Source organism: Pristiophorus japonicus, chromosome 1 (genome assembly GCF_044704955.1).
Source record: "Pristiophorus japonicus isolate sPriJap1 chromosome 1, sPriJap1.hap1, whole genome shotgun sequence".
Taxonomy (NCBI): domain Eukaryota; kingdom Metazoa; phylum Chordata; class Chondrichthyes; family Pristiophoridae; genus Pristiophorus; species Pristiophorus japonicus.
In genome coordinates this window covers 285,309,516-285,332,259 of record NC_091977.1, presented here as the reverse complement: position 1 = coordinate 285,332,259, position 22,744 = coordinate 285,309,516, and positions in this window count along the sequence as shown.

The following is a 22,744-nucleotide window of genomic DNA, read 5'->3' as shown; positions in this document are numbered from 1 at the left end:
CACGGCCAGATTAGCCATGATCTTGTTGAATGGCGGAGCAGGCTCGAGGGGCGAGATGGCCTCCTCCTTTTCCTAATTCTAATGTTCTTATGTTCTTATTACGTCCTTGTTACATTGTTCAGGAACCCCCACTGATTCAGATGTTGCTCGAAGGAATGCGTCAAACGTATGATGCACAATACTATTAGTTACACCTTAACCAGTAATTATCACAGCACTAATTTCCTTAGTTATTATTATGGCATGCACTGAGAGGGGAAAGTGGATTTTTTATCCCTAATAGTCCAACAAACATTTTGGACGTGGTAATTTGGATAGAAGTGGCTGCAAAATCTGGAGTGTGGCTGACTATTGTGCTCCATATGGCTGGCAACAGGTGTAATGTATTTGCTTCATGGGTTCTTTGCTTAAGAATTCATAGCAACACATTGCTATTAAGAACTAGTTGGTTTATTAACAAAGGTTTAACAATCACACTACACATTACCAGTTCATCCACAAGGCTCACAACTGCATACCTCATCGTGGATGACCGAGACCCAACTGACTGGGGTGTTATTGAGTCTTGTAAAAATCATGTGACTGGCTAAGCCACTCACAATGCATAAATCTGCAAACCTGTGAGCATACTCACAGGTGCATATATTACAACAGGATGCAGATACTTCAGGGTTAATGTGAGCAGAAGTCAATTAACACTGTCATAATTATTGGTTAAGGAGGAACTAGCAGTATATCTGGGTTTGCACATCATCCATGCAGTGCATTCTTTCTGACATCATTTAAATGGGGACTCCTGAGTAATGATCTGATCTTGTCAGATTATTACTCAGGAGTCCAACATAGCCCATGGATTTTGATGGAAGGATGTTCCATATACACAATGGGAATTGCATTAAATGCTTTCCTGGCACGAGATTTGGCCAAGGAAGACACCCAGAAGCATGTACAGGAATGAGCTGAAGTGATGTGCTTTAGATGTCTTGACAAATAAGGAGACACATTACAATACAGGCCTCATGGTCTCCAAGGTTCCAGTTGTCTATTGTGTGCTCCACAACTTTGATCTGCAATGAAGCCAAACCATGCAGGAAGAAAAGCAGAACCCAGATGGCAAACTACGACTGGGGAGAAGCAGTCACAATGAGGAAATTGCTCGAGAAATATTAGCGCAGAATGAAAGATGCATGGATTGGGCAATAATGCAAGATATCATTAGCTAAATGCGAAAGCTGTGCCTTTAAGGAACTTTGCTGTTGCAATAGTTTGATTATGACACCAAATATGGTTTGCAACATTCTGTTTATTTGTATTTGACCAAGTTCAGGTACACACAATATATTTAAGCAGTAGACTTACAGTGAAATAAACAATACTACAGCGTGTCTTTCTCCGGGTAGAGACGTAACCCTATCGTTGTACTTTTCCAATCCTGACTCTCCTTACAACTTTTTAAGAAAAGATTGCGGTCATTACAGTCTGTTTCTCGTGAATACTGTCATTGATAATTAATTTGGCATGACAAGTGTTATTATGAGTAAGAACCACAGAAAGGATGGATTTCCCTCAAAACAACAGATGTCAACTTTTTTTCCATCCTGTTACATCCAAAAGTACAGAAGTCTTGCTACAACTGTATATGGCATTGGTGAGACCACACCTGGAGTACTGTGTACAGTTTTGGTCTTTTTTTTTTTAAGAAGGGATATCCTTGCATTGGAGGCAGTTCAGAGAAGATTCACTAGGTTGATTCCTGAAATGAAGGGGTTGTCTTATGAAGAAAGGTTGAGCAGGTTGGGCCTATAGGGCTCAATTTTCCTGGGTCATTTGCGCCGTTTTTTTGGAATATTTATTTTTTTCCAAGTTTCCCTCTGCGATCTGCGCTGGTGTAACTGACTTAGTTACGATTTTTCTAGGCCAGTTTTTTTTTACATCATGTCTGCGCCGGTTTATATAATTTTTCGCAGTTTTGCCAACATTTTTTCTTCCTCTGTCGGCGTATGTGGCCACTCCCGAAAAACCTTCTGGGCACTTAAGAAAACCAGTGCACATTGAGAAATCGGCGCTGAAGGACGCCATTGTTTTTAAATTGAAGATTTTGGAGGGAGTCAAGAAAACTGTAAAAATCAATAAAAAAGGTCAAGTTTTTTTTACCTGTCAATGTAGTAAATGGGGGCAGGAAAGAGAGAGTGAGGTGCCAATTGGAAGGTTTATGCAGACAGAGCCCGGAGAAAGAAATGCCGATTGTAAGGCTTATGCAGACTGAGCACGGGGAGCGAGGTGCCGATCAGAAGGCTTCTGAAGACTGCAGTGAGTGGAGGGAGGGGCGGGGGGAAGGAGAGAAGTGGAGACATCACAAGACTGCAATTAGTTAAGGGGGGGGAGGGTGGGAGAGAGGAGAAGTCACAAGACCTTGCGTGTGGTCCATCCATACAGACCTTGGTGAGCGAGATCTGTGAACCTGTCCTGCCTGCTTTCCTGCCATTTTGAGCTTCTTTCAAAAGTTACATTTAAGTATGTGGGCAATACTGACAATGCCATACCTTGTGCGAGTCTTCTGCATCATGGTGTTACGTAGGAGACAATTGATTTGACGTAATCGCATCAGGAACATCAAAGCCCGTAAGGTGCTGGGCAGGAGGCCTTACCCACATTGGATATATCGAGACAGGGGTTCCTACCTCCACCTGAGTGATGCAGACTGTGTCAGAAGGCTGCGTTTCCGCAAAGAAGTTGTAACTGAGATCTGTGAGTTGGTCAAAGCAGACCTGCAACCTAGAAGCATCAGGAGGACTGCTTTGTCAGTTGAAGTGAAGGTTACAGCTGCACTTTCATTCTATGCCTCCGCATCGTTTCAAGCTACAACTGTGCACTCTCAACATGCAACACATGTCTGTATTCGCCAGGTGACAGCTGCACTGTATGCACGGAGGAATGACTTCATAAAGTTCCCCATGATCACCCAAGCAATCCATGACAGGGCTGTGGGGTTCTCCAGGATTTCTGGTTTCCCAAAGGTACAGGGCTGCATTGATTGTACCCACATCGCCTTGCGAGTACCTTTGGAGGATTCCGAGATGTACACAAACAGAAAAGGCTTCCACTCCATTAATGTACAGCTCGTGTGTGATGACATGCATCGTATTCACTCAGAGAACTGTGAACCTGTGGAATTTTTTTACCACAAAAAGTTGTTGAGGCTAATTTGTTAGATATATTCAAAAGGGAGTTATATATGCCCCTTACGGCTAAAGGGATCAAGGGGTATGGAGAGCAAGCAGGAATAGGGTACTAAAGTTGCAAAAATGATCAGCCATGCAGGCTCTAAGAGCTAAATGGCCTACTCCTGCACCTATTTTCTAAATTTCTATGTTTCTATGTATCATGTCAGTCGATGCAAGATACTCTGGGGCACCCAAGATGCGTTCATCCTACACGACAGCATTATATCTGCCATGTTTCAGCAGCAACCAGAAGGGCAGAGCTGGCTACTGGGAGACAAAGGGTACAGCCTCGCCACCTGGCTCATGAAGCTCTTACGCGTAACCTAGATGGAAGCTGACCATGAATACAACATGTTGCATATTACGACACGCAGCATCATAGAGAGGACCATCTGTTAGATCCTGCAAGTCAGGAAAGCACGGTCGAGTTCTCCTTCCCCACCTCCCCACGGCTGTGCCTCGCTGCACTCCACCACTGGGACGTACAACCTTGGAAGGTGGGAAACCATGGAATGTACCACCAGCAGTCAAACCACTAGTCACAGAAAGCGCTATCACTGCAATGAGCGTCACCTCCACCAAAGTCTGTAAAACAATGGGGGCTTCATCCAGCTCCATCCCCTCCTCCTCACCCCCATGTTCTTGGTCTGGAGGGTTGGATTGGAAGATGTTCTCCTCTTCAGGCTCATCTGCATCTGAATCTTCTTCTGTATCATCAGGGTTGGCCTCAAGTTCTGCAAAATATAACAGAACAGTCAAATGGTTAGCAGAAGAGGGGGCATGGTGGGTGGCATGACTAGGCTCACACATGGCAGGCCAGGCAACAGGATGATTTGGAGGACCACGATGAATTTGCAGGACTTACCCACTCCCTCGAGTGTGGGCCCAGCTTATGCAGTGGTGGTCGATTTTCTCCAGGCAGGATGCATCAAAGCAGCGACCCTCTCTTCTAAGGGTGTCAGTGGCTGCAGATTTGCCAGGCCTCCTCCCGTTAAAGTTCTTTCCCTTTTATTGTGTGCCACCTTCCTCTACAAAAATGGAAACCTAACTTTTTAGAGAAGGTGTCTTCCTGCTGGATGGGACATACAGATGGTCACATTTAAAATTGCAATGCCAGTTAATAAATGAAAATATTACTTACATTAACTACTTGACCAAGGTCCTGCCACTTCTTTTTCCACTGGCCTTCAGATCTCATGGTGGTTATCATTACACAGTAATCTTCTGAAACTTGGTTCCAGAATTCTTCATTTCTTTGGGTGGAACTTTTATGTGGCCTCTGCTGGTGTCCAGCTCCTGCCATCTATTCCCAATCACAGTAATTAGTGCCTCCACTTCTTCCTGTAAGAAATTCTTGGTCCTTGCACTGCGTTGCATCTTGCACTGCTGCAGCTGCAATTTTTCTAATGCTCTTACACAGCAGTCAACATTCTCATACACACAACTGGCTCTTTAAAAATGGCCGATTGCCAACTCGGAGCTGTACTGAGCATGCGTGCCCATTGCAATGACATCAGAAATGTAACTTTTTTTCCCCGCGCATGAGCAGAACGTGTGGCATCGTTTTCGGCGCAGATAGCAGGCTCCACCCCCTGAGCCGACTGGACACGCTGTGCGGCACCAAATCCGAATTATAGATCAAGGAAATGTTGGCAAATTATTTCCGGCGCAATTCTGGCCTAGAAAATCGGGCGTAACTCTGGAAATACACCAGAAAACGGGCTGGGGCAAAATTGAGCCCATACTCTTTGGAGTGTAGAAGAATGAGAGGTGATCTTATTGAAGCATATAAGATACTGGGGGGGTCTTGACAGGTTGGATGCAGAGAGGATGTTTCCCCTCGTGGGGGAATCTAGAACAAAGGGCGATAGTTTCAGAATTAGGGGTCACCCATTTAAAACAGAAATGAGGAGGAATTTCTTCTCTCAGACGGCTGTAAATCTTTGTAATTCTCTACCCAGAGTGCTGTGGAGGCTGGGTCTTTGAATATATTTAAGGTGGAGATAGGATTTTGAACTATAGGTGAGTCAAGAGTTATGGGGAGTGGCGGGGAAGTGAAGCCGAGCCCAAGAACAGATCAGCCATGATCTTGTTGAATGGCAGAGCAGGCTTGAGGGGCTAAATGGTTTACTCCTGCTCCTATTTCTTATGTTCTTAAGTTCTGTTCTTCCATTGTTCCATTTCTTATCTCAAAACTGCCTTGGCTAACTGTTCCTCAATGTGGCCATGAAAACACACAGCTAATGCCCCCCCATTGGTTGATCATGGCATGAGTGCCAAAGTACATTTAGGTTGGGATGATGTTTAAATGCTGCCAGCGAGGTGCGGGTGCGTCCCAGCTGCAGCTCGCCAATTGTAGGAGGGTGAGAAATCAGATCAGAGCTGGACGGCAGATCGCTTCTGCGGGTGGATGGAAGCAGTCCCAGGACTGAGAAAGGGCCAAGAATGGACTAGAGTTATTTTGTGGGCGCAACAGATGCATCCCTGCACCCTCCGGGACCATGAAAATAAAAAGTGGGGCATTTCAAAGGATGTTTTTTGAGCATTGTCCAGCGATTCCTTTAAATATCTACGGTTAGGCCGTTCATCATGGTGCAATGAGACGAAACATGCATGTGGTGCCTGGTTTGCTCATTTCTCCAGAACCAGGGGTCACAGTCTAAGGATAAGGAGTAAGCCATTTAGGACTGAGATGAAGAGAAACTTCTTCACTCAGAGAATTGTGAACCTGTGGAATTCTCTACCACAGAAAGTTGTTGAGGCCAGTTTGTTAGATATATTCAAAAGGGAGTTAGATGTGGCCCTTACGGCTAAAGGGATCAAGGGGTAGAAACATAGAAACATAGAAAACAGATACAGGAGTAGGCTATTTGGTCCTTTGAGCCTGCACCGCCATTCAATAAGATCATGGCTGATCATTCACCTCAGTAACCCTTTCCTGCTTTCTCTCCATACCCCTTGATCCCTTTAGCTGTAACGGCCATATCCAACTCCCTCTTGAATATATCCAATGAACTGACATCAACAACTCACTGCGCTCGAGAATTCCACAGGTCAACAATTCTCTGAGTGAAAAAGTTTCTCCTCATCTCAGTCCTAAATGGTTTACCCCTTATCCTTAGACTGTGTCTCCTGGTTTTGGACTTCCACAACATCGGGAACATTCTTCCTGCATCTGACCTGTCCAGTCCCGTCAGAATTTTATATGTTTCTATGAGATCCCCTCTTATCCTTCTGAACTCCAATGTATAAAGGCCCAGACGATCCAGTCTCTCCTCATATGTCAGTCCTGCCATCCCAGGAATCAGTCTGGTGAACCTTCGCTACACTCCCTCATTGCAAGAACGTCCTTCCTCAGATTAGGAGACCAAAACTGAACACAATATTCCAGGTGAGGCCTCACCAAGGCCCTGTACAACTGCAGTGAGAAATCCCTGCTCCTATACTCAAATCCCCTAGCTTTGAAGGCCAACATACCATTTGCCTTCTTCACTGCCTGCTGTACCTGCATGCCAACTTTCAATGACTGATGTACCATGACACCCAGGTCTCGTTGCACCTCCCCTTTTCGTAACCTGCCGCCATTCAGATAATATTCTGCCTTCGTGTTTTTGCCGCCAAAGTGGATATGGAGAGAAAGCAGGAATGGTATATTGAAGTTGCATGATCAGCCATGATCATATTGAATGGAGGTGCAGGCTCTAAGGGCTGAATGGCCTCCTGCTGCTCTATTTTCTATGTTTCTATGTACCTAAACTTTGCAATCAGCAGTCTGTATCCACAGTAGGACCCCAATTTGCAATTATAAGCAGCCTTGCACCTGTTTCAGGTGGATTGGCTGCTCAGTCATTTACATTCCCACCTGAATTTTTCATCAAATAGGCCATGGGCATTAAAAAGGCAAACAAGATGCCCAGTCCCCTCAATTTTTCAACCTCTCACCGCCCTTTTTTTCAGGAACGAAAGGAACGGCAGTCAAATTTATGCTCCGGTGTGCTTTTCTAAGGTGCTGCCCCCATACTCCACCTTCAACATTCACTCCTTCCACCACTGCTGCACCAAGACTGCAGTATGTACCATTTACAAGATGCATTCCAGCGGCTCGACAAGGCTACTTCAGCAGCACCTCCCAAACCCACGACCTCTACCACCTAGAAGGACAAGGGCAGCAGGCACATGGGATCACCATCATCTGCAAGTTCTCCTCCAAGTTACACACCATTCTGACTCGGAAATATATTGCCACTCCTTCATCGTCACTGGGTCAGAATCCTGAAATTCCCTTCCAAACAGCACTGTGCGAGTACCATCATCATAAGGACTGCAGCGTTCAAGAAGGTGGCTCACCACCACCTTCTCATGGGCAATTAGGGATGGGCAATAAATGCTGGGCTTGCCAGTGACACCCACATCCCGGTACAAATATAAATAGAACAGTTTTTTGGCTTCATTTCAAAAATGTGTCATCTAACCTATTCCTCCTCCTAAGTTATTCTGTAGGGACAAAGTAAGTGTACTGACTGGCTTCAGGGCTTCTGAAGTCCCTGGTACTACCTGTGAGGGATTTGCGTATGAGTCAGCTACATCCAAGATTGGGGTATCTGATTTGTGCTACCTGCTGTAAGCTGCTTCTTTCCATGCAGGCACTTTTGGAGGAAGGCATCAGAACCTTCAATTATTTGCCTTTTCTACCCGAGTCCCTGTAGAAGGGATTGCAACTCCAGGCCTGTCAAGCGATGTTTTGTTAATTGTTATATTTTCAGTAACTCACAGACACACACACAGCCTTAAGATGGCAGAACATTCCGGAACTCCCAAGTCAGATGACCTGTTCCCTTTACTATAAACAGCACTGGCTGCAGTGCCACAGGAGTCCACAGGTGGAGCTATATATATTATACTTCCCCCTCCTTCATGAAGAAGTAATTATAACAAAATAACCTGCATGGTTATACATAACAAAAGAAATTGATTTTTTTTGCCATATTTACAAATCAAACTTAATCACTTGTTTTCTGTTTCGAAGAGGATACCTTCGCTCCCGAGCAGAAACTTCAAAACATGGTGTTGAATTTAAACTAATTCGAGGCTGATCCTGAGGAAAGGTTTCCTCCAAGGGATGCCCTTGATTTCCATTTGAACTCTCGATAACTTCAGACTGTTTGTCTGCCTGACTCAGACTCAGATTTAAATTCTGACATTCTCTTGGATTTGTTTCCAGTATATTGGATGTAGGATATGCTACTGGTGTATCAAAACTACCTGATGAGTCAGAAATAATTTAATCATTCCCACCTTCAATTACTTTTACCTACTTTCTGTAGGTAAAACATGATCAATGTGAACAACCCTAACCTGTCCATGATCAAACATCTTTACCAAATATGTGCGAGGACCACATATCTTCACTGCTCTTCCTAGTAGCCACTTTATCCATTTATGATGATGGTTCTTCACTCTCACCTTCTGATTTAATTTCACACTTCTCTCTTTTACTCTACCTTTATCATGATTCTCTTTCTGTCCTAATTGTGTCTCTTCTACAGACTGTGCCAAGTTTGTTTTTTAAAATGAGAATCTGGTTTGTGGCTGTCATTTGAGAAACAACTTTGCTGGTGTTCAACCAGTAGTTGTATGAGGAGTATTACGATATGCAATTAGAAAATTAGCCAATTTGTGGTCCAATGACAAATGTTGTTTCTTTGGATTTAGATCCAACATCTGTTTTATGAGGGTACGTTTTACAATTTGTACGGTGCGCTCTGCTGCAGGGGTGGTACGGTGGAACCTTGGTATGTTTCACACCATTTTTGCTTGTGAACTGTGCAAATTCTTCTGAACAAAATTGTGGTCCATTATCAGAAACAATTTCTTCTGGGAGGCCAAATGAAAGAAATAATCTTCGTAAAATGTCTAATGTTTTACTTGTTATTTTCCACATTGGAAACACTTCGACCCACTTCAAATGGCTGTCAATCACAATGAACAATTGTTGTCCTTCTAGCTCAGCAAAATCGATATGTAGCCTTTGCCACACCCTGGGAGGCCATTTCCATGGCTGTAATGGTACTGATGGTGGATTCTTGCTGACCGATTGACATGTCGTACACTGACTCACGATGTACTCTATATCTTTATCAAGACCTGGCCACCATAAGTAACTGCATGCAAAACTCTTGGTCAAACACATTCCCAGGTGCTGGTCATGGAGGTCTAATAATTTGGACCTGAATTTATTTGTTATAACCTCTCTTGCACCCAACTTGATTCAATCTTTATCGACTAATAATTCATTCCTACGAATGAAAAATAGATGAATATCTTTGTCTGTTACCTGGTTTGGCCATCCATTTGCAATATACTCATACACCTTTGACATAACTGGGTCAAGTTTGGTTGCTCTACCAATCTCTTCAGCTGTGACTGGCAGTTCATCAATGTATGAAAAATATAACAATTATTCCCTATTGGGTGTAACTAGTGATGGGAAAGGCAATCTAGACATAGCATCAGCGTTACTGTGATCAGCTGGTCATCTGTATTTGATATCATATGTATATGCTGACAAAATCAAAGCCCATCTCTATATTCAGGCTGCAGCTAATGTTAGAATTGGGGACTTTGGATGGAGGATAGCTGTCAGGGGCTTATGGCCCGTAACGATGGTAAACTTACGACCATACAAGTATTCGTGAAATTTCTTGACCCCGAAAATTAAAGTCACAGCTTCCCTTTCAATTTGTGCATAATTACGCTCACTGGCACTGTGAGTGCGTAAAGCAAAATCAATTGGTCTCTCCTCCCCACTGCGTAATACATGAGAGATCACTGCCCCAACTCCATAAGGAGAGGCATCACATGCTAGTTTGATCTCCTTAGATATGTCATAGTGAACTAACATGGTGCTCTGCACCAATTGGCTTTTACACTCCTTGAATGCTGTATCGCATTCTTCTGACCACTTCCAATGGACCTGTTTTTTCAATAGCTCATTCAGTGGATGTAATACTGTAGCCAAATTTGGTAGGAACTTCCCATAATAGTTCAAAAGACCCAAAAATGATCGAAATTCAGTGACATTCTTGGAAGTGGATGTATTTCTGATTGCATTGGTTGAATGTAAACCATCTTTGTCTACTCTGTACCCTAAGTACTCCACTGAGTTTTGAAATAACTCACACTTACGAACTGACACTCGTACTCTGTGTTTCTCTAACCGTTTGAGGACTTCATTCAATATGTTATTATGGATTTGCCTATTTGGTGCTGAAATTAGTATGTCATCCAAATAACATACTATCCCTTCAATACCTTGCAAAATCTGGTTCATCACCCCTTGGAAAATGGCAGGGGCGGAAGACACTCCAAATGGTAGCCTATTAAATTGATATCGGCCTAAATGAGTATTTATAGCTAAGCATGACTTGGACTCCTCATCTAGTTCAAGCTGTAAGTAAGAATTCGTAAGATCCAACTTTGAGAAGATCTGACCATTGTCAGTGTTGTGAACAAATCTTCTACATTTGGCTATTTATTGGGGACATTACCCTCTAGAACTTGGTTTACGGTTATTTTATAATCACCACACAAAGTTACCTTACCATTGGACTTAGGTACAACACCAATGGGTGTAGCCCAATTACATAGAGATAATGTTCTCAGTCTCTAGTCTTTTGAGAGTTCTTGCTCAACTTTCTCCTTGAGTGCATATGGTATGGAACGTGACTTGCAGTAAACCGATCAATCGTCCTTCTGTACCCTGAAGCCTTAGATCGGACTGCCTGTTTTGCAGAACACCTTCGGATAATTCTTGATGACATCATCCTTTGATGCAAATCTCGTTTCAACACGGAAAATCTCACTCCAATCCAGCTTCAGTGATCCCAACCAATTTCTTCCAATAAGGCAGGCTTGTCTCCGGCCACTACTAATAGAGGCAAGTTCTGAAATTGAACCTTGTATTTCACCAGTACGGTGATACAGCCTACCACAGGAACGTTCTCTCCTGAGGAGCCTTGCAGCTCTATCTTGGATTTCTCCAATAGGAAATCACGCAATTTGTCGAGGTATAGCGATTCTGGTACTAAACTCACGGATGCACGAGTGTCAATTTCCATGGGTATCTTTGTTCCTGCAACATCTATGCGGAATATACTTTTCGAATCGCTGTTAGTTAACCTCGTGCTTCTGACGATGTGTAGCTCTAAAATCTTCTCTTCCTGTTGTTTTTCTTCCATGCTATGTAGTCTCTGGGGATTTCTACTCATAGCTTTGAAAGCTGGTTTACCCTTCAGTCGGCATGCCTTCGCAAGATGCCCACTTTTCCTGCAGATGAAACATTCTGCCTTCACATTGTTCCAGGCACCAATAGCAGGACTTCAATGCTCCATTACCATTGCCAGTTTTCGAGACTTTGGGGCCCAATTGCATTTTACTTTTAACCTGCAGGCGATTCACCTCGGTTCTCTGATAATCAAATTCTCAAGAATATTGGTCGGCCGTGTTCATTGACATAGCTGTCTGACAAGCTAAATCAAAAGTCAAGTTAGGAGTTGTCAATAACTTTCTTCTGATCGCATCATTTTTCATCCCACAAACAAAGTGGTCACGCAATGCTCGGTCCTGAAAGTTTCTGAAATTACAGTGAATGGATAGCTTTTTTAATGCTACAATGTACTCACTGATATTTTCTTCTGTTAACTGATCTCATATTTTGAAATGATAACTTTCAGCAATTTCCAGGGGCTCAGGGCTGTAGTGCTGAATCTCCTTAAGAGTTGTGTCCTTTGGCGTGACAGGCACAAGCAAATTTTTCAAGGTTTCGTACGCCTCGGGCGCTGCTTCAGTGAAGAAAATAGCCCTTTGTCGTTCCAACACCACCCAGTTATGGTTTTCATCATTGGGGACTTTGATGATATTATTTGCAGTGAAAAACATTTCTAGCCGCTCCACATATGCTCTGAAACTTTTACGGTCGCGTTGAAACTCCCAAACACCCTATTATTTCCATAGGCGCAGCCATCGGGATTCTGGCAGTTCAAACAGGTAATTTACCTTGGATTTATAGCTGTTAACCAAAACAGAAAAGCTCTCAAAGTCTTTCTGTCAGTTGGCTGAACCCTCCACGAACAAAAATTTCAGTTTTTTTTCCCCGATAAACCCGTCTTCGTCGCCATTGTTAAATTTCCAGTAACTCACAGACTCACACATAGCCTTAAGATGGCAGAACATTGCCCAATCAGATGGCCTGTTCCCTTTATTATAAACAACACTGGCTGCAGTGTCACAGGAGTTCACAGGTGGAGCTATATATATTACATTAATCTGCAGCAATTTGATAAGTAAATATCCCAGTACGACTCAGTGATGTAACAGGTTCCTAATTTCAGTATGTGGCTGATTTCATCAATAATAAGTTTCATAGGGCCTGAACTGGTCGAAGTTCAGCCCACAGCTGCCGAGGTTCCACCGGAAATAGGTTTTTTTTGGCAATTCCTCTGGTCCCACCCACCTGCCGCCAAGGTGCCATCTGCCGGGAGATTGCTCACGGAGGTTTCGCCGGCGCTACTTGCTGCCGCCCACTCATGCCGGAAATCCGGGATTTTCCTCAGGCACTATTGACTAAGATTGCCCTACCGCTCGCCAGGAGCACTGGCAAAAAGGTGGTCTGAGCTGGCTGTGAGCCAGGTGGCAGGGGGAATCACTCAGAGTGCTGCAGCGCTTCACATCCCAGGTATCGTGCACATGCTACAGCATTATCAGTGGCACAGAAATAGTAATGTGATGGACCTCAAGCCGCACAGAAAGAGTTGTAATATGTAAATCCATATTACTCCGTTGAAGGGAAGGTGTGGTTGAGGAAGCGGCAATGAGTAGTGAAAGATGGTAAAGGCTCAATGGAGATGCCCTACAAGAGTTTTTATACCATTTCAGGCAGAACATATTTAGTGACAGATTATGACTGCTCAGATGGTATGATCTTATGTCAGAGTAAATACACCAAAGTTAGAAGATGTAAAGCTCTGGCATGTGATAGTGAGAACAACATGACATGAGGTATGGAAGATGGGAAAAATACATATAATGGACTGCAATGTCAGTGATCTTAGGGCTGCCGCTAAGTGATGTGTGACATCAGAAAAAGTGGGGTAAAGTGCAAGCCTTAATGTGTGCCCTGCAAGTAGTTCAACTGACTCTCATTGAATGGAAGCCTTCCTGCATTGGTAACCCTTACTTGTCATGTCGCGATGGCCTGATGGCAGGACCCATTATACAGCAACATCATATGTGGAGGGCAAGATATTCCTCATACAGCGGTACACCTGAGGGAGAGCTGTGTTTTCTCAGAACGCACAACACATTATGTAACAATGAACCACTGACCAAGAATGGGTGAACAATGTGATTTTATTGAAAAGTGCTGCATTCCAAAAGTGACAGAACATCATAAAATTAACGAACATATCCACCACCACCAACCCCTCTATCCACCAGCAACACCTCTCTTCCGCACCCCCCCCGCCCTGCTCGATGTGAGGCCCATCTTCCTCTTCTTCGCTCCACCTTCGGCATGGCGTGCCCCTTACCGCCTCTGCTCCATCACATTGTGCAGGAGGGCATCCGTCTTGGCAAGAAGGTAGGGGGCATTATTGAAGGCGCTGGTATCTCTGACTCCTCGGAATCTGTCCCTTGAGGATGTGGGGTTGGGGTCTTCCACGACCTGGCCAGAAGCCATCGCTTGCCTCATCACCTCAACAGACTCGGTGTTGCACTCCACCGCACTAATGAGTCACTCCATGCTGTCAGTATGGTGCTGAGCAAAGGTTGCGATGCTAGCAGCTATCCCAGCCATGGTCTGCAGCAGATTGCAACCTAGGTCGGTATTCATCCTTGATAGCTGGACTATCTCCTGAATAACTGCGAGCCGTCCTGCTTCCTCAGGTGATTGTTGGGTCTGTGTGAGTGAATATGGCGTGGCTGATTTAACGCCATGGCATCTTCATCTGCCAGCACTTGTTCCTGGTTCGTCCGGTTCGAAGCCCATGAATTCGGACCCCAAAACCGAAGCTCTCCAGACAGGTGGCATACATATCAGGAGGCTGGTGTCGTCCTCTTCCAGCTCCTCGAGCTCAATTGACTCGACCACGGGCCCTTCTCCTTCCTTTCCCTCCTGGTCTTCCTGACGCTGGGTGGCGGAGGTGGGTGCGGTGGATATGGTTAATCTTGGCGGCAGGGAAGGGGTGGCCGGGGGAGGGGGTTAGAGGAAGGAGCCGCCGTCTTGGGCTGGTGATAATGTTGGGTGGGAGAAGTTGGGATCACGCTCCTCCTTTGTGTGTCAGAGGTGGATGGTGTGCATTGCTCATTGCTGTCCGTCTCACCATCTGCAAGTAGAGGACAACATTCTATAGCTGGGGAGGTTAGGTTCGTCAAGATGACATGTGAGCCATCCAATATACTTTGTGCCATCAAGAGTTCCATTGCTACGTGGGCACACCAATATTGGCTGACATAGTGTGCGTTAAAACGCATCTGACTTAAGATTGCATGACCTTTCATGACAGGAGCGTCACGCACACGAGAGATTAGTATAAGCGTACCATGCTCTATCACAGGATCTGCATCACCCTTTGTGGTTGCATGGTGGTGATCACCCACCAATGCCAAGGTACGCTCCTCCAGGCTGCTCAATTCTATGACTTCTGCTGGGCCCCATCCCATGGCATTCAGGTTTGCTACCTTGGATGTAGTTTCCTTCTGCAGAATGAAAAGTTCAAGCCTTGACCCCTTTTGCTCATGCCCCACATACACACTCACACAAACAGATACATCTGGCACAGACCTTTTGCCGTTGTACGGGAGGGCTCCAATCAATGGTTACTCACTCTTGCTGACGCCAACACACCGTTCCAAAATTTCCTAAACTGGTCTCCATCCCGTGCATTGTTGCCCATTAATACACGGCCTCACCAATCGCCCTCCAAATGCGTCTGTGTTGTGATGGTGGAGGCTTGCCATGACCATCCCAGGTGAGGTCTTTATACTTGCACTCCACCTCAGAAACAAGCTCCTCCAGCTCGTCATCATTAAACCAAGGAATTCTGGGCTTGGGTTTAACAGTCTTCCTTGAAGCATTTTGTCCACTCATTTTAATTCCCTTGATGAATGGCTGCTGATTACTTTGTAGCTCTGTATTTCCAACACTCTCCCCTCTCCAACTGGCAGGTGCAAGGGAATGATCAGCATTTAAGCGCATGCGCAGATGTCCCAGCAGCCCGAATCGCATCAATAACAACGTTAGCTGGAAAATGAAACTACAAAAAAAAAAATTCCCAAGTCTCACGCATGTGTGGTGCACGGCCTCCGATGTGTTCCGAATCGAGAGGCCTGTATCTACTGCCTACTGCTGCGACCGCCCGCTATCGCCTACTGCCCCACCGCCGCCGACTTCCATTGCCTGCCGCTGGCGCTGCCGCTGCCACCAACACAACCATTGCGAAACTCGCTCCTGACTGGCCCCAGCAGCAGCAGACGCCGAAAAGGTATGTGCCGCCCGGGTACCGCCGAGAAATGGGCGGGCCTTAGAGTCGACCAAGTTCGGGCCCATAGAATCATAGAAATTTACAGCACAGAAGGAGACCATTCAGCCTTTCATGTCCATGAGAGCCAACAAAAAGCTAACAAGCCTAATCCCACTTTACATCTCTCGGTCCATAGCCCTGTAGATTATGGCACGTCAAGGGCACATCCAAATACTTTTTAAATGTGGTGAGAGTTTCTGCCTCTACCATCCTTTCAGGCAATGAGTTCCAGACCCCCACTCCCCTCAAATCCCCTCTAAACCTTCTACCAATGACTTTAAATCTATGCCCCCTGGTTGTTGACCCCGCTGCTAAGGGAAATCCACTCTGTCTCGGCCCCTCATAATTTTAGACATCTCAATAAGGTCTTCCCTCAGCTTCCTCTGTTACAAAGAAAACAACTCCAGCCTATCCAATCTTTCCTCATAGCTAAAATTATCCAGTCCAGGAAACATCCTCATAAATCTCCTCTCTGGTGCCATCAGATCTTTCCTGTAATGTGGTGACCAGAATTGCATGAAGCACTCTAGCTGTGGCCTAACTAGTGTTTTATACAGTTCAAGCATAACCTCCCTGCTCTTGTACTCTATTCCTCAGCTAATAAAGGCAAGTATTCCGTATGCTTTTTTAACCACATGCACGCCAAGGTTGTTTTGTTCCTCTACACTTCTCAGTGTCCGAACATTTAATGTGTATTCCCTTGCCTTGTTAGTCCTCCCCAAATGCATTACCTCACACTTCCCCGGGTTGAATTCCATTTGCCACCTAACCAGTTCATTGATATCTTCCTGCAATCTACAGATTTCATTATCAACCACACAGCCGATTTTAGTATAATCTACAAACTTATTAATCATACCCCCATTTTCAATTCTAAATCATTGATATATACCACAAAACACAAGGGACCTAGTACTGAGCCCTGCGGAACCCCACTGGAAACAGCCTTCCAGTCACAAAACATCCCAAGTGGGTGTGGGATGGGGGAGAAAGTAAAATGTTACAAATTTCAAACACGACCCCAACACGTCACAAACCCATCCACTTCCAGTTTAGACAGAGGCGGGATGGGGGTGTGCGATCAGCCCGCTTGCAGGAAGGTCAGTCATTGAAAAATTTTATGGAGGCTGCTTGCCTCTATTTTAACAAGGTTTCTATCTTTAACTACTGTCGGCAAGTTTCCCTGGCCATCGGGAAACCCAGCAAGTAAAAGGAGGTGAGAAGGGCAGCATCCATGAGGTAAGTGCCTTTACAGCTCTGCTTGTGGGCCAAGAGGAGCACGAGTGTTTCCTCCTGGTTCAACAAGCTAACCCTATAAATTGTCCTCCCCCACTCCACAACCTCTCCCTGACCCCCATCTCCCCAGAACCCTCATCTCCAACCAAACCCCTGCATTCAGTGACCCCTGCAACTTTCACTCTCCCACAATCTCCCCCCCCCCCGCGATCTGTCATCTTCCCTGACTCCCCCGTGATCTTTTTCCGCCATCTGGTATATTTCCCCCCACACCGTCGCATGATCACAGAACCCCCAACCACACTCTACCCACCCTTTCTCTCACCATGATCATTCGCACCTACCACCCATTGGAATAACATGGGGGTGGGAAGGGTCTAGGCTGCGATTGGAATCTCCTTAATGATCGTGAAAGCTAGTAACATGACTCAATTGACAAACATAGACAATGAGAAGCAATTGGCTTAAGAAAGCAGGAACTTGAAGAGGTAATGACCAAATAATATTTCAGGTGTTAGTTGAGGGATAAATATTGGCCAGGACACAGGGAAGAAGTTTCCAGCTCTTCCATGAATCATGTCATGGGCTTTTTTACATCCATCTGAGAGGGCAGACCGAACCTTGGTTTAACATCTCATCCGAAAGAAGACACTTCCAACAGTGCAGCGCTCCCTCAGTACTGCATGGAAGCGCCAGCCTAGATTTTTAGGAACCCACAACCTTCTGAGTCAAAGGTAAGAGTGCTACCACTGAGCCAAGGCTGACACCACATGCAGTAAAAGTCCCGTGGTCTCGACTAAAGGATGGCTACATCTTGCTCTGCACAACTGCAGACTTGCTTATTGTGGCAGGTTTGTTGTTTTAATCGAATTTTGCCTCTATTTTAGTTGTAGATTCTGCTTCTTTAGTACTATGGATTGTTAGAATATTCTTCAAATGTAAGTCGGAAAAGGAATTAATTATGTCAGTAACCTCATTTGCAGCATTCCTTTGTGGAGTGCTGTACTTACTTCACAGCAGCAGATGTGCCAACATATGGCACGGTCCACTCAGAATTCCTAGTGACAATGAGATGGTGGTGTTTGTGATCTGTTTACCAATTGGAGGCCTCTTTTGTTGTTGTTCCCTGCTGAGTATTCACGGTGTCTCAGCATCAGCAAATATATCAAGGGGAGGAGCAAAGTAGATGTAGGCATATTCCCACAGGCAAGGACAGAAAATCAACAGAGCTGGAGCTGAAGTCAGTCTTGGGCAGTGGGGCAAAATGGGCGACAGCGAATTAGCAGTCCATTTTACACACTGCACCAATTCCTTTTCCTTTGACTTCAACAACAACAACTTGTATTTATATGGTGCCTTTAATGTAGTGAAACATCGCAAGACGCTTCACAGGAGTATTATAAGACAAAAGAGAAAAAATTGATTATTGGCGAGTTTGAGGAGCTAACATCACCTCGGTGCTAATTTTAGCATGAAGGTGATATTTAGTGCCGGGGCTAGCGATGTTGATTTTTAGGGCACCAAGAGTGGGGTGGAGCACTAAGGGATGTGTCTCTTAGAGCGCTAAACCGGTCGCGCTACTGAAGTTCTGGCGCTATAATACCAGCAAAGTAGTGCTTAAAGGGGAGGTCAGCTGGAGCACCTGAAGAGTAAAAATAAATGCAAGGGAAGTGAGTGGAACATTTTTAAACATTGAACAAAGTGAAGCAAAGCTAAATAAAGTACAAATATATGAAATAACCTCACCTTCTAACCACTCACCTGATGATCTGTTTCAGTATCGCCCCAGGACCTTCTGGTACGCTTGCTTTCTCTGGCACTAAGGCTAGCAAAACCATTGAATTTCCTGACCACGACGCTACTGGGGTCTTGCAGGTGCAGTGACATCACCAAGTGGGTGGCGCTAGAGTGCGCAGCGCTAACTGGTAGCACCGCCGTTAGCTCTCCAATCAAGTTCTCGGGAGGCACTGACAGCACTGCGTACTGGCGGTAAGCGTTTACCACCCAGTTAGCGCCCCTCTCTGGTGGTAATGGGTGACACTGTTCTGTTCAATTTTTTGCCCAAAGAATTTAACACCAAGGCACATAAGAAGAAATTAGCGGAGGTGACCAAAAGCTTGGTCAAAGAGGAATGATTTAAGGAGTGTTTTGAAGGAGGAAAGAGAGATAGCGAGGTGGCACGCTTTAGGCAAGGCATTCCAGAGCTTGGGGCTTCGGCAACAGAAGGAACGGCCACCAATAAGTGAGCGATTATAATCAGGGATGTGCAAGAGGGCAGAATTAGAGGAGTGCAGATATCTCGGGCGGGGCTGTGGGGCTGGAGGACATTACAGAGATAGGGAGGGAGGAGGCCATGAAGGGATTTGAAAACAAGGATGAGAATTTTGAAGTTGCGGTGAGCACAGAGGTGATGAGCGAGCGGGACTTGATGCTAGTTAGGACCCAGGCATCAGAGTTTTGGATCATTTAGGTTTACGTAAGATAGAACATGCAAGGCCAGCTAGGACTACTTTGGAATACTCAAGTCTAGAGATGAAAAAAGCATGGATGATTTTTTTCAGCAGCGGATGAATGAGGCAAGGACAGAGACGGGTGATGTTACGGAGGTGGGAATAGGCGGTTTTAGTTATGCCAAGCATATCTGGTCGTAAGCTCATTTCAGGGGCAAATATGACACTATGGTTGCGAACAGTGTGGTTCAGCCTCAGACAGATGTTAGGGAGAGGGACAGAGTCAGTGGATAAGGAACAGAGTTAGTGGTGGGGACAGAAAGCAATGGCTTCGTTCTTCCCAATATTTAATTGGAGAAAATTTCTGCTCATCCAGTACTGGATGTCTGACAAGCAGTCTGACAATTTAGAGACCATGGAGGAGTCGAGAGAAGTGTTGGCGAGGCAGAGCTGGGTGTCGTCAGCGTACATGTGGAAACTAACTCCGTGTTTTCAGATGATGTCATCAAGGGGCAGCATGTAGATGAGAAATAGGAAGGGGCCAAGGATAGATCCTTGCGGGACACCAGAGGTAAATATGTGGGCGTGGGAAGAGAATCTATTGCAAGTGATTTTCTGGCTATGATTGGATAGATAAGAATGGAATCAGGCAAGTGCAGTCCCACCCAGCTGGATGACAATGGAGAGGCTGAATTGGGCAACCATGTCAAAGGCTGCAGACAAATCAAGGAGGATGAGGAGGGATCGTTTACCTTTGTCACAGTGAAATAGGATGTGATTTGTGACTTTGATGAGAGCCGTTTCGGTACCGTGGTAGGGGGCAGAAACCTGATTGAAGGGATTCATACATGGAGTTATGGAAAGATGGTCATTAGTTTAGGAGGTGACAACATGTTCAAGGTCAGGGCTAGGGCAGGGAGGAGCCTTAGAGGAAGTTTGGCCTGGTGGGCTCGGTAAAGAAGGGAAGTGGCAGAGACAGCTGAATGGATAGTCTCAATCTTAGAGGCAAAGAAGTCCTTGAGCTCCTCACACTTGTTGTTGGAGGTTAGGGCGGAGGAGACAGGGGAGCGGGGTTTAGGAAGACGGTTAGCAGTGAAGAATAGAAGCCGGGGTTTATCTTTGCATCCCAGAATGATTCTGGAATAGTGTGCAATTTTGGCAGATGAGAGCGGGACCCAATAATGCTTTACGTGGTCCGGTGAATGGCTAAACCAGTTGTCCGTCATATCCGTTCAAATCTGTATTCCTTGGACTTAAGGAAGCGAAGATGAGAGGGAAGGCCAGCGTGAGAGAGAGTAATTGTTTTAACAGAGACTAGAGCATCAAAGGTGGTGGTGAGAGTGAGATCAATGGAGTGGTGTAAAACGGGCAGCCGATTCGCTATCAGCTGTTTTGTGCTACCGACCAAGGCCAATTTCAGTTCCTTAATCTCTCAGACAGCCGTCATGCATCCCACAGTGTCTGCTTTTGGTCAGAAATACATTGCAGAGGCAACTCTGCTTGCTTGCTTATCTTTCATCCAGATGCATAATCTTGACAGAACTTAAAGGAGGTAAAAGGGAATGCAGTCAATCAGCATCCTGGCACTGATAATTTGTTTTGAACACATGAAGTGGAAACCTTTATAGACTGTTACATTCAGAATAACTCCACAAGACTGTATATCTTAAGCTCAAACTGCTGTGACCGTGGTCTCTTTAATGTATCTCCAGAGTGAGGAAGCAGCATGGTAGACTGCCTTTTATACCTGCTTGCCCAGGGTGTGCAGGTGACCCTTGGGTCTCCCACAGGTGCACCCCCTGGTGGCAAGTCTTACACATTGGTAATGTTTACATACATAACATCATTCCCCCCCAAAGTCTTAGATACAAGTTATTTACAAGTTGAGGCGATTCGAGGCTCTGCGTTCCCGGGTTGATCGCCTGAGTTGAAGTCCTGGCATGGTTGGGTCGTTCGGATCTTTGCTGCAGTGCGGTGCGGCTGGTCTGATTGGACTGTCGGGCATGGTGGGGCCATGCTCATGGTTGATCAAGAGGTCGATTGCTGGTTGGGTGTGTGTGGGTCGATTAGTGATGGTAATGTCCTCTTCAAACTGTTCTTGGTTGTCAGTGAACCGCAGTTTGGTCTGATCCAAGTGCTTTCTGCAGGTGTGTCCATTCAAAAGTTTGACAACAAGCACTCTATTCCCCTCCTTGGCTAGCACCGTGCCAGCAACTCATTTGGGACCATGACCATAATTAAGAACAAACACCGGGTCATTAACCTCAATGTCACGTGATACAGCCGCACGATCGTGGTACATGTTATGCTGGTGACGCCGGGTTTCTACATGATCATTGAGATCCGGGTGGACTAAGGACAGCGTGGTTTTGAGTGCTCTCTTCATTAGCAATTCTGTAGGGGGAACACCGGTAAGCGAGCGGGGTCACGTGCAGTAGCTGAGCAGAATCCGAGATAACCGGGTCTGCAGAGGACTGTCCATCACGCGTTTCATAGAAACATAGAAAATAGGTGCAGGAGTAGGCCATTCGGCCCTTCGAGCCTGCACCACCATTCAATATGATCATGGCTGATCATGCAACTTCAGTTCCCCATTCCTGCTTTTTCTCCATACCCTTTGATCCCTTTAGCCGTAAGGATCATATCTAACTCCCTTTTGAATATATCTCATGAACTGGCCTCAACAACTTTCTGTGGTAGAGAATTCCACAGGTTCACAATTCTGAGTGAAAAGGTTTCTCCTCATATCGGTCCTAAATAGCTTACCCCTTATCCTTAGACTGTGACATCTGGTTCTGGACTTCCCCAACATCGGGAACATTCTTCCTACATCTAATCCCATCAGAATTTTAAATGTTTCTATGAGATCCCCTCTCATTCTTCTAAATTCCAGTGAATATAAGCCTAGTCGATCCAGTCTTTCATATGTCAGTCCTGCCATCCCGGGAATCAGTCTGGTGAACCTTCGTTGCACTCCCTCAATAGCAAGAATGTCCTTCCACAGATTAGGAGACCAAAACTGTACACAATATTCAAGGTGTGGCCTCAACAAGGCCCTGTACAACTGCAGTAAGACCTCCCTGCTCCTATTCTCAAATCCTCTTGCTATGAAGGCCAATATATCATTTGCCATCTTCACCACCTGCTGTACCTGCATGCCAACTTTCAATGACTGATGTACCATGACACCCAGGTCTCGTTGCACCTCCCCTTTTCCTAATCTGTCACCTTTCAGATAATATTCTGCCTTCCTGTT